Raw genomic sequence first — 16,258 nt, forward strand, 5'->3', positions numbered from 1 at the left:
TATGTTTCCTATATTATATAATAATTATAGTTATAGTAATAATAATTTATTTATTTGTTTATGGGGCATCCCCTGTACAAATAGAGTCGGCCTATAAAATACATAATTGAATATGTTGTTGTTAATTTACAGAAATAGTGAGTTTAAAGTAATTTATATAAACTAATAACAAAAGATATACCCAAGCTGGGCTATCTACATTTGTTAGAATAAAAAAAATGTCTCTACATATTTTATATTATAAAAGACACAGCCTATTGTGAAGATAAGTATTGAGCTCTAAGTATAAGGTTTTGTGTTACATATATAAAAAGAATTTTAAGATCCAATCCTGAGGATTCAGACAACTGATTTGGGCTTATTATTATTATTATCATCATCATTTCCTATAATTTTTATATTTCAACATCTTTTTCTTTTATGTATACATATTTAACCATGATATCCCCCTTACCTCCATTGTATGTCTATCTCATATCCGCCTTTGCTAACTCTAGTGCTCTCTTTCAATATGACAGGTAATAAGTTCTGATTTGTTCTTTATTTATTTATTTTATTTATTTATTTTTTCTTGATCTTTATTTATTTTCATATTGTTTCCTGTCTCTTAGAGTGTAAAATTTGTTTTTCTTATTTCTCTTATATCTACTTTTCTAATTTTATGTGTTATTAAACCTCCTTTTCATTTTAAATCTAATACTCTTATTGTTGTACATTTTATTTTGTTTTCTTTTTGTCCATTTTTCACTTATATTTTCGTAATTTTTAACCCTATCTTAGTTTACTTCATTGTCATCTTGTTATCTTACTTTGTAAACACATTTTTATTTGCTTTTTTGGCCCGGTTGAAATCTTGCAAAGTGGGGTGAAACATTGATAAATAAACATTTGAAAACTATGTTTTGGTCCTTTTTGACCACACCCTTGACCATCTCCTTCATAAAAGTTAAATAACCTTTTCTTGTAAATAACATAATAAAGTTGATTTATGCAGGATTTGGTGCACAAAACTCTGGTCTCTGGTTATTATGTTAATATATGTATATAAATGGAAAGGAATGTAGGAAAGTGAGAATATTTTTTGAAGGTAAAGGAATCATAAAAACACTTCTAATACCTTAGTTTATTATGAATCAATTTGCATCATAAACATTTATATACATTCAAAGGTAATTTTGTCTAGGAATTAAAGTTAATATTAGCATAAAATTTACACAGTAGTGCATATTCTGTACAATATAATTCATTATAATATTCTTATGTACTCTTAGATATAAACTCTTGAAGCACCATTCTATAACATTAAACCTACTACAAATTAAAAATGCGAAATAACAACATATTTGTAAACAATTTTATGTAACAATCAACAATCATCTATAGAGAACATTATATATATTTAATTGTAAATAAAATAAAATACTTTTATCTATCTTTGGCACATATTTTAATTTAAATGTTTTCTAATAATCATATTTATAAACGGTAATTATAGTTTTAATTTATTTACAGGTTTAGTCAACAAGGAATGGAAGAATTCACGATAAATAAAAAAAAAAAAACTTCTCACTGATTACTAAAATAGTTTTCCACTGATGTTAGCCAAAATCTGATCAGTGTTACAATATTCAAATACAAAAATATCTTTCATAACATATTTATTGGTATTCTAGACATTTAGTTGAAATAAACCTAAGTTCTTTTTTTAGGAAAATGTGATTTGACTGAAATTTATGTTAGAGGAAAGAATAACAATGTTTTACAATAAAACAGATGTTGCGAAAAGTAATAAGAAACGGATGACTGATCTATCTCAGTAGTGAATTTAAATAAGAACGTTATTTAGTCATCACTGTTTGTTTTCAACCATTTTATGAATATAAAATATGAATAGTCATATAGGAGTGTATCGAGCGAAGAATGAATGGAGGGGTATCAAAACTAAAAAAAAAATTACTAATACATTGCAGACGAATCTACAATTTATATTGAATATTGCGATGAGGCCCCATGCTATATTCAGAAATCATATAACAGCATTATGAGATATAGACAGATTTTACATAGTTGGGCCTCACAAGTATCTGACTGTTGTGGGCCCTATAGAAAAATTAAATAAACAAATTATAAAATATAGATGAATTTTAATTTATATTTAAGACTTTATGTGAAGCCCTGTGGCATAAAAAATGAATGAATATCGCCATACTCTCTAAACAAACTTCCTTGACAGTCCCTCTCCCCACGCCCCTAAGGCCCACATGATATTGTATCACCTGGGGTGCCACAGGGTCAGATTTCGCTATTGATGTCATATGATATATGATAATTTACTATTTTTGTTTGATAATTTTTTACAGTTAAACACTTCTATTTTCAAAATCTTGTAATCTATAATTCCAATTCGCTTAAGTTCCTAAACTGGGCAGCAGGCAGTTTGCCTATTTAGACTGTTCTAATTTAGACTTCTAGCAATAAATTACTCCACATGATTCTTTCACTCACCAATAACTTAACTATAAAAAAATCTGACATCACCTGTTTTTCCCTGTTGTCTATAATTATGGCCTGAACAAAGAAACTAGTTTCTAAAATTGAATCATCTGGAATTTGCTCAATCTTTTTGAAATGTGATTACAAATAAAAGTTATTATTGTATCATATTGACAGATAAATTTCTTTATAACCAGATAATTTACAATCTATTACTGAATGTAAGAAATGATCCAATATAATCAAACTGTGTCTTATGTAACAGTGAAGAAAAATACAACATTGCTTGATAATCTAACAAGAATATAACTAAAACTTAAAAGGTAGATAAAAACTATGGCTTACCACTAATAAAAAAATATATTATTAAAAAAAATTAAACAACTAGATATGCTTGTAAGCTTCTGTATTTTTTTTTTATTTGATTAGGAACTTAAATTATATTTTACATAATAATATATTAACAAGTTATTGTTTCACCTGATGAAAGAGGTAAATTTTTTTTTATATCTTACAACTAGGGAAACAACCTTTTAATGTAACTTTATAGAGTTTAGTAATTACAAGATGTTTTTACTAATTCATGTCATGTTTTTGTTTCTTGAAATGTGTTAAAAACATATTTTTTAAACATTATATTGTTCTTTTACTGTGCATAAAAGCTACTGCTTGATTGAGCATTTTAAATTTGTTCAAAGAAATTTTTGACTTTAATGACAGTGAGTGTTTGCCTTCATTATTTTTCCTTTTAACAATAAAATTAACAGCTAAGTCAAATGTCCTCTAAGATTTTATTATAATAAAATAAAAATTATATTGTATTTTATATCTCATGTTTAATTTTTTAATATTTACTATCAACTAGAAAACAATCTTACATTGATTTGAAAAGCCTTTACTTGAACCCATTAGAATAAATAAGTATGTACTAAAAATACTCATTTACATGTAATGTCATGTTTACAGCTAATGACACCGATTTTGTAATAAAAGAAATCCATTATTCTTCCTACATAAGATGTTTTATAATTCTGAGTATTTTCTTTACTTTAGCTGTGAAACCTCATAATATTGAAGAATTGTCAATTAAATTTTTATGCTATTAAAATAAAACAACTCATCCAAGACTTGAAACATCTTGCTTCAACCATCTTTTGGTTAAATATCTATATAAGTTTTTCATACTTTGAGAATTCTTTTAAGATGTCTCTAGAACAGTGAGTAATTCCCAAATCACTAAGCCGGGTAAGCTGCCTGCTAGGTTCGAATCTGGATCACCCACCTGTTATTGCTTTAGAAATCTGGGAACCATTGGTTTAGAAAAGATGTGTATATTATTTATTTTTTTGATATGGTATGAGAAGAACTAACATGAAGGAGAAGAACTAGCAGTGAACTACTTGCAGGGACTGATTAGTCAATATCTCATGATATGAAAGAGAGGAAATTAAGACGGGCAGGATATGTGGCTCCAAGCAATCCGTTAGGACGCCTCTGTACAACAATGAATGTCAGTATAGTTGCAAGAGACCACGTGGGAGGCCAAAAACGAGATGCATAGACAGAATCAACAAAGATGCAAAAGAATTGCATGCAGCAAACTGAAAAGCAGTAGCCCAAGATAGGCAGGCCTGGAGGAGGTGATAGGGCCCACTCATTTCACAATGGGTAGGGCTTGACCGCCCGACATTGGCGAGTCACTGGAAGAAGAAGCTGACCAGGGGGGCTGGACCAGGGGGGCTGGACCAGCCCTGGACAAGGAGCATCCCCACAAATAAGCCGCTCCAATGAGCGCTGAGCTGCACCACAGTTAAAATTGTTCCCAATCATAATTACAAGGAATTCCCCTTACATTGTAATTGTTATAATTAATTTATAAAAGAATAAAAAAAAAATGTTGATTTTTGGGAGGAGTGACATGCGCAAACCCCAGTGCACTACCCCACTGCTGCTCCTTAAGGGAGGGGGATAAAAAAAAGTGTGAAGAAGACTGGTTCGGGCGACTAAAGATCTCCAAAAATGTATTAAGATTTTTTCAAATATATAGCTTAAATTAAAATATGTAATTCTGATATGTTTTGATGTTTGTGCTGATAAGATTATGGATTATATTGATAAAAGATCTTTTGTATAATAACATATGTATATTAACATTTTAAATTAAAAAAATAAACTGTAGAATCATTACATGTCCAATATAAAGAAATACTCCAGAGGATTTTTAAAAAACAAATTTAATCATCGATACAATTAGGACATGATCTTCAGAGCCGATTAGCATCTTAAATCAGATCTTTTTAAATGTATGAAAATTTTCATTTATTTCTTATACTGGTTTGGATTTATTGGATGGTTATTGCTGTCTATTAGGGATTATCAATAGATTTACGATATGTTATAATAATATACGATATGACACAGATAAAAAATTTCAAATCATTAAATGATATGATGTATCGATCAAGTTGATATGTGCATGATTATTGGCCCAAGAGGCATCAGCTATCTTCTTTTGATAATATGATATTTTTGCTATACTTCCCACATTTTGTAATTACATTTTTATTTTCACTCTGCTAACATAGTAATACTGAATCCATGATTCCATCTAGATTTGCAAGATTCAGATAAACAAATTTTATAAAAAGACAATAAATACATTTAAAACATCCAGCTACATTAAAGATAATTGTGGTATTTATTTCTTCGCCAATTTTTCCAAAGAAAAATACAAGATAGAAGTTTCACATCACAATTTTTCTTCTTATTAGTAATAGTAACTTTTTTGTTGATTAAAATGAAGAAAATAAACTGATTTTTTATCTTAACAATGAAAAAACAATTTTTACATTATAAAACCAAATTCTTTTTCTTACATTCAAAAAGAAAGTTCAAATATTTTATTTTATTTCTTGTATCCAATTTTTGTATTTAGAAAACTCTAATAATAAGTTTTAATTGATACTTCCATTTAAATGTTCATATGAAGTACGGTTTACTTTATTTCAGCTTTTTGTACATGAATTAATTAAACAGAATATTTTAATCTATATTATTACTGATTCTTTTGTATTATTATACAATTTGTAAAAGCAATCTGAGCAATAAGCTCCCTCCAATAAAGATCATGGTTTGACTTAAATGAAGCTATAGGTAAAAAAGAAATTAAGAAAACTTTTAAAAATTATATTGCACATCCTGAATGAAAGAGGTACAAAAGTACACCTTGCCCTTAAATATCAGACTTCACCAAACGATACATCCTTAACCTTTTTGAACTGGTGGGTACATATATAGGTTATCTGCCAAGCAGTGGGCACCATGTAATCTTTTTTTGCTGATTACAATTGGTTTTAATAAACTTAAAACAATTATATCTATCACGCCAGACCTACTCAGACAGTACAGCCATGATAGCAACTATCATACTGTTTACTGATAGAGGCCAAGGTCCAAATTAACCCAAAAAATTTTCTTTTGTTTCAAAAAATAAACATTGAACTAAAATTTATTCAAAGATCAATTTACATTTAAAGCGGTTCATAGTTTTTATCGATTAATCTTTTTAAATAAAACTTAGTTCATAACAGCTATCCGTTAATTTTAAAAGTAAAAAAATATTTCATAATGGTTATACATTAATAACAGTTAATAGAGGTCATGTAGTGTCTTCTAGTACAGGTAATGTAATCAAAGATACAGTGCTTGGAGGAAGGAGTGTAAGGGATGGGATAAGCTGGCAGAAAAAGTGAAACCAAAAAGGGTTTCAGTGGTGTGGCAGAGGAGAGTAAGTAAGAGAGAGTAAGAGTCAATCACTGGCTGCCTTCTGTTTCAGTTTAGATTTCAATGGTGGACATTCATATTACCCTCAACATAAACCTTCCTTTTGTGGGCTTGGCCTTTTTGGCTTCATTTTTGCTCTGAAGGAGAATAGGGTTATACCACTCCCTTGGTACAGTGTTGAGAACACCTGCAATAATTATTCATTAAAAAAAGAAAAAAAGTTGTTTTGAGTTGTGGCACTTTCATTCTGGGTGTGCAATATGTACTACAAGTATATTTCTGCCTAGCCCTTATAATAAACTTTTTGTTATTGTATACAATAATTTTATCCAGACTTCAATGTTTTCTAATCATTACCAATCTATAGGCGTACCCAGAAGCGGGCAGGGTGGGACAGCATGTGAAAACAAATGATTAATTTAATAAAAATTAAGATTTAAAAAAATAAAGATTTTTTTTTCAATCGATTAATTTTCTTAAAATTATGGTTTCATTTCTGTTTTCCGTGGTGAAATGTCACAACCTGAACAACCACAGCTTGCCCCTCCTTGTTTTGATCCTGGGTATGCCCTTGTACCAATCACATCAAATTCATGTATTTGAAGAATACAATATTTATAAATGTGATTAGTTACAATGGGTACTATATTCAAAATGAATAAAACAAAAAAAAAAGAAGCATGCTATAAACTTGTCACTTGATACTTTTTGAAGCAAGATATGATTTTTCTTTCATTTGATATGGTTATATATTTGGTCAAATAGAGAATATTGAGTCGTATACACAGAATGACTACTTTACAGTATGGACAAAAGTCTGTTATATTACAAAATAAAAATCTACAAAACCTCCAAGTTTTTGAGTATTTTTTTTTTTAATCTAAGGAGATATATATCAAAATACAATAATTTTGTTTAACTTTATAGATTGTTCTCTGTTAGTGATAACATAAGTTTTCACCAAAGAAATTTGTTGCTCACCAGATAATAGTTTTCATGACATTCTGTTTCTCACACTTATCTCTCTTACCTACCAATACAAGGTCTCAGTAGTTGATGGAGTTTTATGATATTAAAACATGAAAGCAGTAACAAACTTCATAACCATCACAATATTTTTATATTATTACAAATAAATTAATTCAAAAAGAGAAATATATAAACAAATAATCATTGAATTGGAACAACAAAGTACCTTATTAATTTGTTTCATCATATAAGCTAAACAAATTATAATTGTCTTAGGGCCAAACAATTAAGAATAATAATACGATGTTCTTAATACATATATTTCTTCTCTTATTGGACGTTTAGGAAATACTATAAGCAATTGGATGTTTTGGGACACAGTATTGATAAATAAATAAATAAAATAAATTCTATTCTAAGAATAGAAAAAAATTATAAATTAAGAACATAGTTTTTTTATTCTTAATTTTTTTTAACTTAAAATGATTATAATTTTTTGAAAACAAAGATTCTTATATAGAAACTGCTAGAACTATTTAATTATACATTTTTTTTCTTTCTTCCATTATTATTATATTTTTAGTTAAATTAGTATTTGTAAAAGTGAATACCTTAATTTTTGATTACACTGTTTTTTCTTGGTAAAATACACTTCTTTCAATGAATATATGTCACTCATGGTTAAGACAAATTGACAATCAACAGTATAATACATATAAATGAAAATAATTTTTCCTTTTAATAATTCTACAAAAATGAATAAATAAACTTATATTAGGATTAATAACTTGATAGTTTCTGCCCATAATATGTTTTAACCTCTTAGTACCATTTATTTCTTTTGGAGTTATTATTATTATTATTGAAGAAACTTTTTATTGTTTTCTCATTGTTTATTATTAAAAAAAAGAATAGTGAATTTATAAATTAAAAATTATTTATAATTTTTTGAACTGTCTTTAATGGAAACAATCAGATAGAAGGTAAAAATGCAGAGCCTTACTAATCTTTGGACTCAAACGAACAAATACAGGTAAAATAAAACCATGATGTTTAGTCTGGCATTGATGTTCATTATGAGTTTGGTTAATATAACTTTGTATTAATCAAGAATAAATCAATAACTTTATAAAATATTATAGTGCAAATGATGGTTAACTATGTATATCAGATCCAAGGTATGTTTGCTCCTGCGGGTTAGTCAAGGTAAAGAAATACATATTCATGTTGTTTATTTAAATATATAATTACATACATAACTCCATGTTCCTCATTATTATTTAGCCCTAATAATGACTTAAAATTCGGGTGGATAAAATATTAATAAAAACAATGAGAAGATGATTGGGGTGTCAACATTTCAATCCAAGCTGTGTACTCTAAGACTGTGTCAGAAATAAGAAAAACAAGATAAAAGAATAAGAGAAAAGATAAGATTAGATATAGTAAGATTTCATAAGAGAATATAAAAAATATATAAAATAGGGGATCGTTAATGGGCCATTTTGGTGATTTTTACATTTAGGCTCCATATTGTTCATCGGAGCAGCTTGCAATCATTATAATCAAAATAGTACATAATATTAACCATGGTGATAATGATATATAAAAATATAGTAGTTACACAAAAAACATTAGAATATAAAATTTGAAATAGTAAATAATGTTATAAGGGACACAACCATCGTACATTATCAGTCTGACTGATGCTTACTTGTATATAAGATACCAAACAGTAAGGATCTTGTGCAATATCTCTTTTGATTCGTAATAGAGAGAAAGCTCGTTTGTCCATTATTTTGGCATTAGTCTGTAAGAATATTATAAATCGCACGATATGAATGGATCACTCACAACCTGCCCTCCAATTTCTCACTACTCCTGCATTTTAAATTTTTTATGATTGGTAAAGAATAATGAACAAAATAGGAAACCTACATTTCTGAATGGAGGAAAGCTAATGAATGAACTAAAGGTGGATGCAAGGTACCAACAGGGTATAGGAGTGGAAGAATGTGTGGTTAGCAAATATGTTACATTTGATACCAATAAGATATAATATGTATTATATTTATTATAAATAATATATAATATAAAGTTATATTATCTTTACTTTAGCATTATTTTATATCTTTTTGAGTTCTTTTGACCGTACTCTGATGATCTTCCTTTGATATATTACACACAGCCATCAACAATCTTCCGGTAAACTTTTTTTAATTTTATAGTTACCTTAGACAGTCTCATAATCATTTTTTCTTCTCTATTTAATTTTAGAATAAATTAGTATAATACATTGCTACAATATTTAATTATAAATTTATATATTCATCATGCAAATTATTAATAAAAAATCATGCCTTTATTATATTAATAATAATTTATATATTTGCATATCAAATATATAAATTTGTAATAAAATATTATGGTATGCATGTATTGTATTAATGTATTCTAAAATTGTTAAATAGAGATGAATGTCGTGCTGGACACCAGTAGCAAATCTTCTAACGTTAATAAAAAATGATTATGAGAATGTGTAAAGTAAATAATTTGAATAATAAATATTAAACAATAAAAAAAAAAAAATCAATTGCTAATGATGCTATGATAACAATAAATTAATTGCGGAACAAAGTTATAATTTTTAAATTATTGTATGTTAATGATAAACTTAAGAATTAATGCATGCAATTAAAAGAATTAAAAACAAATCAGAATGAAAAAAAAAATTGAAGATTGTGATTGTTTCAAAAGGCAGCTGTCTAAAGTTTGGTAGTAGCTTAGAGGGAGGTGTATGATGGAGAGGGCAAGCTGCCAGGAAAAGTGAAGCAAAAAAGGTGGGCCTTTTGATGAGCTTCAGGGGTGTGGCAGAGGAGTACATGCCAATCAACAGCTGGCAAAAATTAACTTCAACATTAACGTGGGCTCCAAGAGCGTGGTCAAATCCTCTCTTTTTGGCTACTTGAAGGAGAGTAGGGTATGCCATCTCCCTGTGTATTAGAAAGATTTTTTTTCCTTCTTGGGCATAACCTCCGTAACCGGTCTATGCTATGCCTACAGGGTTCTCTCTTCAGTTATTTTCCTGTACATTTATATGTTTAGTCCCATTGCCATTTCCTTATCCCTACTTATATATTGCAGAAAATTCGTTTTATTGTTTTGATTTGTTATTATAATTGTTTATTCGTAACCTAAACAATTTGTTAATGTAATTATGAATAAAACACCACTGCTTCAGACCAGGCTGTGTTTCCTTTGCCTGAGGGTTGTTTGCTTGTAGCCTCCATTAGTACAACACATACTCTTTGTCTTTTGTTATAAAATCCTCTCTGATCCACAACAATTTATCATTATTCACTATTTCATGTTTTATATTCATTTGTCTTATTTGTAAATTCTGTATATTTTGCGTCTTTTCATGATTCCCTGATAGAATCCTAACTATATCAATTCTTCACTTTTATATTAAAGTCACATCTTATTTTTCTTAACATTGAAGATGTCCTAACATTTGGAATGAAATTTCAGCACACATTAAACAGTATTTTATGATGTGTTATTTGTCTGCCTGTACTCTCAAAAATATAATAGGGGTATTCATGATCTTTAGTTTAACATGTTAAAGCGTGTTAAATGGAAAAACTTATTTTAAATGGAGAAATATTGCCTTATTTTTCCATGTTAAAACGATATAACACTTAACATGGCTGAGAGGCTGTTACTAGGTCTGTAGTATAGGTGATAATCAATTACTGTAATCAAAACTTAGAAGTAAACAATAACATGAAGTTTAGGAAGGTAAGGTTACTAAACAAGTTGCTCAGAAAATCCGCTAGGAGCTCATATTCATTTAACATGATTAAATTAATTTAAAATTAAATAGGGATGCTCACAATCCTATACTTATAACATTTAACATGGTAAAACATTTTACATTTAACACAATATCATGAATACCCCTAATGTATGTTTCATTTATCATGATCATGTGTTAAATGTAAAACGTTTTACCATGTTAAATGTTATAAGTATAGCATCGTGAGCAGCCCTATTTAAAGTCATGTTAAATGATAAATGCATAAGAGTTCCTAGCGGATTATCTGAGCAACTTGTTTAGTAACCTTTCCTTCCAAAACTTAATGTTATTGATTACAGAAATTTATTACATGCCTAAAATAAGTGAAAAGTAGAAATGTAAAATTTTGTTTGCTGATTTCATTTTTTAAAAAGTCCAAAACAGAAGACAATAGAAACAAAAACACAAACTACGAGCAAGTAACCTAACACGGCAACAAATAAAACGGTGACGAGCTCAGCTGGTCTGTTTCGTGACGTCATTCTCCATTTAACAGACCTAGTAACAGGCTCTCAACCATGTTATATCTTATATCGTTTTAACATGGTGAAAGAAAGAAATATTTCTCCATTTAACATGAGTTTTTCCATTTAACACGCTTTAACATGTTAAACTAAAGATCATGAAATACCACTAATATATGGCAAACATACATCAGATTACGAAAATATTAATAAAAAAAATTCCATTTATTCAGAGTATTTTTTATCTTTAGAACTTCAAATAATATTTATAGAAATATATTTTCTCACGTATCATTAGTTTTCTTTAAAAGTAAACTATCCTATCATATTTACATTTATAGTTCGGAATGCTTGCACTTTATTCCGGAAAAATCCAAACACATTGTGTGGAGTTATAAGAAAAATTGTACATTCTATGATTGTTAACATGATGTCCAGAATATAAATGGATTTGTCTATTTTAGTAATAAATGATCTATATAATATATATAAAAAATAAAAGGAAGTCTAAACACTCATCTATTGATTTGGTAGAAGATATAGACAGAAAGGAAGATGAAGAAATGGAAAAGAGGATCTTCTTGCGGTTGTAGCACGCCGTATCCTCCATAATCGAGAAAATGATATGAGACTCTATCTTTTGAGATGGCGTGTTGGAGAGTGAGAACATTCATATCCTTACCGCTCGGCAATATGCAGTTAGGAGGCGCCCCTCTTCGCAGTTAGGGCGCCGTAACTTATTCCACAGGATTGACCCAGTCCTCACTCCCCAACAGGCTCCGATCTCCATAAAGCATGGATCCCTCACGTACTCTCCATTTATAAAAATAATTCTGTACATATTTCGAGAGAAGATGGCGCTCAGAGACCCGCGGGGCTGTTGTGGATCACCAACATGGCGGCGCTGAGTAAGAAACAGGCTCGTGACCAGCTGCCTTCCACTCGCCGTCCTGAAACAGATCAAACTTCAATCTCCTGCAAAGATTTAGCTTTAATAAATAAATAAGGTGTTTATAGCAGATATTTAATAATAGAAGGCTGGGGAAAAAACTGCTACATTAAAGATAAACAAACTTGTCCTAATAAATCTTGGAGTTATACTACAAGAGCCCCCCGAAAACGTCAGTTATTTCACACCAATTTTGGATACTGTTTTCTTATTATTTTACCATTATCTATTGTCTTTATTAATTAATGTTTTTATTTTTTTCTATGCGATACAACACGAGGAGGTCCCTCACCTCCGGATTTTAAAAAGAGTACCATTTAGAAAGGATATTTCATTAGTAACAAATAAAAATTACAGGTAACCTTAAAATACCAAAGGTAATAAAAGGTAATACCCAACACGATTTATTTCCTTTTTTCACAGTAAAGCACTCACTAATTCACTGTTTCTTTTCTGTTTTAGAGGGATCGGAACAAAAAAGAAAAAAACAATTTTTTTTTGGATTTCATTTATGAAAAATATTATAATTATTAGTCAAAATGAATAAATTTGCCAAATAAAAAGTAGCGGCTGTTTCAAAACGTTAAGAAGAATATTTTTTCATTCTGAACTCCATATTGTTAAAATTAACTACAAAACCAGAAAACCAAATGGAACATCATGATGATAAGATAGTTGGTCGTAGATAATATATATGACGAGAAGATGATTGGTGGTACGACCAGTAAAAAAACACAAACAAGTTGAGAGAACTTATTTAATAGTGCCAACGTTTCGGCCAGAGTTTCTAGCCTTCATCAGGGCTAAGAACACAGAGCAAGATAACAACCAATGAATATAAAACATAAAATAAAATAAAAAGAGAAAATATAAACAGAATGACACAAGTAAATAATTATACAGTATGAAAATTGGCAAAAATAAAGTGATGCAAAAAAATGGCAAATAAGATTAAGAATAAAAATGGCATTTAATTAGGCGTTATGACATTTAACTAGACGTCATTTAATTAGGTCATTAGGCGTTTGATTTTCAAGCTAACAGCCCTGAAGAAGGCTAGAAACTCTAGCTGAAACGTTGGCACAATTAAATAGGTTACACCAACTTATTTGTGTTTCACTTTGACCGCACCCCCAACCATTTTCTCCTCGTACGTCATCCATGGTCAACTATCTCTCATAATTAAGACATTTAATTATGTAAGTAGAATAACATAACCAAAGAAATAAAATTTAAAAATTATATAATGTAAAGAAACGAAGAAATATGAATTTATTAATTTAATAATAATTAAAAATTAAAGTTATGGAAAAAAAAAAATGAAGATCATTTAAAGTAGAGGATATTTACTAAAATATGAGACATAACAGAACTGTTCCCGAGATAAAGCTTTTTAAAAAAGTGACATTCCATAAAAAGTGTAAAAAAAAGTAGTTTTTTTAATTCTTTGATAAGTTAATTCTTAAATTAAATAAATTCTTTAAATTAAAGAATTTATTGTGGAAAATCTATATCTTAGGAACTATGAAACGTACTGATGTCTATTAGCAGTTAAATTTAAGTTAATTCAATATGCTATATATTAGTTTAGGACGTTTATATTCGTTTAAGAAGCAGTTTTATAATATTTGATAAAATAAATTGATTTTTAGTTGTTTCAACAAAATGTTATTCATTTATTAATATGGATGAATTTCATAAATAAAAAAAAAATTGAGAACAACTAGAAATGATCATCTTGTTAACATATTTTGGCAAATATCATGAAAAGTACTACTCTCGCGGAGATAAACATCATAAATTACTATATAATTTTAGTCAGAGTTGGGCAAATATTATTCGAATAACGAGAGACGAATACTTTTTTATTCGTGAATTTTCTTCTCGAATAATCAATTATTCGTACAAAAACATATGATCAACCATCCCAATACTTTTTTATTCGTCATTGTTTTACACGAATAATAAATTATTCGGGCAAAACAATTCGAATAACCATTTGAATACTTTTATATTCGTCCATTTTATAGAAAAAATTAAATGATTAACCATCCGAATGCGTTTGTATTTGTATAAAGACGACAATTTTTGTCTTACAGCTATATATAGATATATTTAATGATTGCGTATAGATTAATTTTAACTTTTCTGAATCTAACATATAAGGGTCCATTTTTATTTTTCAATATATGCCAAAAAATAATATTGATTTTATGATCGCGTATAGATTTAATTATAGCGTTTCGATTTATTTTAACTTTCTTGATCCCGAATTAGGGTCACATTATATGTTTTGAGATATGTACAATATAAAAGTACAATCGATTTTAGTATCGCGTATCAATTTATTTTTACTTTTTTTTATTTCTAACACATAGGAGCCAATTTTTAGGTTTTCGGATATGCAGAATATGAAAGTACACTATCGATTTTAGTATCAAGTATCGATTTATTTTTACTTTTCTGATTTCTAAGAAATTTAGGGCCCCTTTATTTGTTTTGAGATAAGCAGAATTCGAAAATGCTATCAATTTTAAGATCGCGTATAGATTTATTTTAACTTTCTTGATTTCTAACATGTTAGGGTCACTTTATACGTTTTGAGTAATGCAGAATATGAAAATACTATCTATTTTAAAATTGCATATCGATTTATTTGAACCTTTTTGATTTCCAGCATGTTATAGTCCCATAATGTTTTGAGATATGTAGAATATGAAAATACTATCGATTTATTTTAACTTTTCTGATTTCTAACATATAAGGGTCCATTTTTATGTTTTGGGATATGTAGAATATGAAAGTACTATCGATTTATTTTGCTGATTTCTAACATGCGAGGCCCTAACTTGTAACGACTAATGTTTTATTCGATTGAAATAGTATTTTAAATATTCGAATAAAAAAGTATTCGGATTGTTTAGTCGTATTTTTATTCGAATAAAAATTTATTCGTCTCTCGTCAATCAAATAAAAAAGTATTCATCTCTTGTCAATCGAATAATTTTTGCACAACTCTGATTTTAGCGCTAATAGACATCAGTGGTTTTCCTGCTTTCTGAGATAATGTTTTCGCACAATATATTAACTAACTACTGATTTTTCGGTAGATATTTCATGAAATGCCGCTTTTCAAAAAACTGGGTTACAGGAACTATTGACTATAAATAGCTCTACTAGGGCTAATATTTTTGCAAATATATTAAACTCAACTTTAAATGAAGTTCTATTAGGTTTTCTAGTGTTGTTGGAAGTTTAAAAAATATAAATCTCCGAATGAAAAATTCCTTTTTTTTTATCCATTTTGTATTCCCCAAACTATAGTTAGCAGATTCATCAATTTTGACTAGTAATTATACATAGTTTTCATTAAAATAATAAAAAAATTGGGGTGAAATAACTGGCTTCTTTCACCAGGTTGTTGTACTAGAGGTAGTATAATGTAGGAGTGGAAGTAAGAACGAGAAAGGATTCTTTCAAAACGAAAGAACTGTTATTCGAAACAAAATACAACTGTTATTTTTATTTCTCTCCTCAGTTCAACAATAGTTTCGTAGTAAGTTCAGTTTTTCGTTAAACCAGTTAAATAATAATACAAGCACAGTTAAGATTCTTATTTTTTGAGAATTGTGAAAGATCTAATATTTATTTGATAGATTTATTTATTGATAGATATTACAATCTGCCACACAGTTGTGGGCAATAGGTAATAGTGATGAATGATCTCATACATACTAAAAT

At 28.5% G+C, this 16,258-nt stretch overlaps 1 non-coding gene across 1 annotated transcript in view; it reads right to left on the reverse strand.

The window, feature by feature from the left end:
* Window positions 1-9,866: 9,866 nt before the first annotated feature.
* Window positions 9,867-16,258, reverse strand: part of LOC106679271 (uncharacterized) — a 56,134-nt gene continuing 49,742 nt past the window's right edge. Inside the window, exon 3 of the transcript XR_010843652.1 lies at window positions 9,867-12,518. This is a non-coding gene — a transcript (uncharacterized protein). The remainder of the gene's footprint in view (window positions 12,519-16,258) is intronic.

This window comes from Halyomorpha halys, unplaced genomic scaffold (genome assembly GCF_000696795.3).
Source record: "Halyomorpha halys isolate HHAL.00 unplaced genomic scaffold, Hhal_1.1 Scaffold189.1, whole genome shotgun sequence".
Classification (NCBI taxonomy): domain Eukaryota; kingdom Metazoa; phylum Arthropoda; class Insecta; order Hemiptera; family Pentatomidae; genus Halyomorpha; species Halyomorpha halys.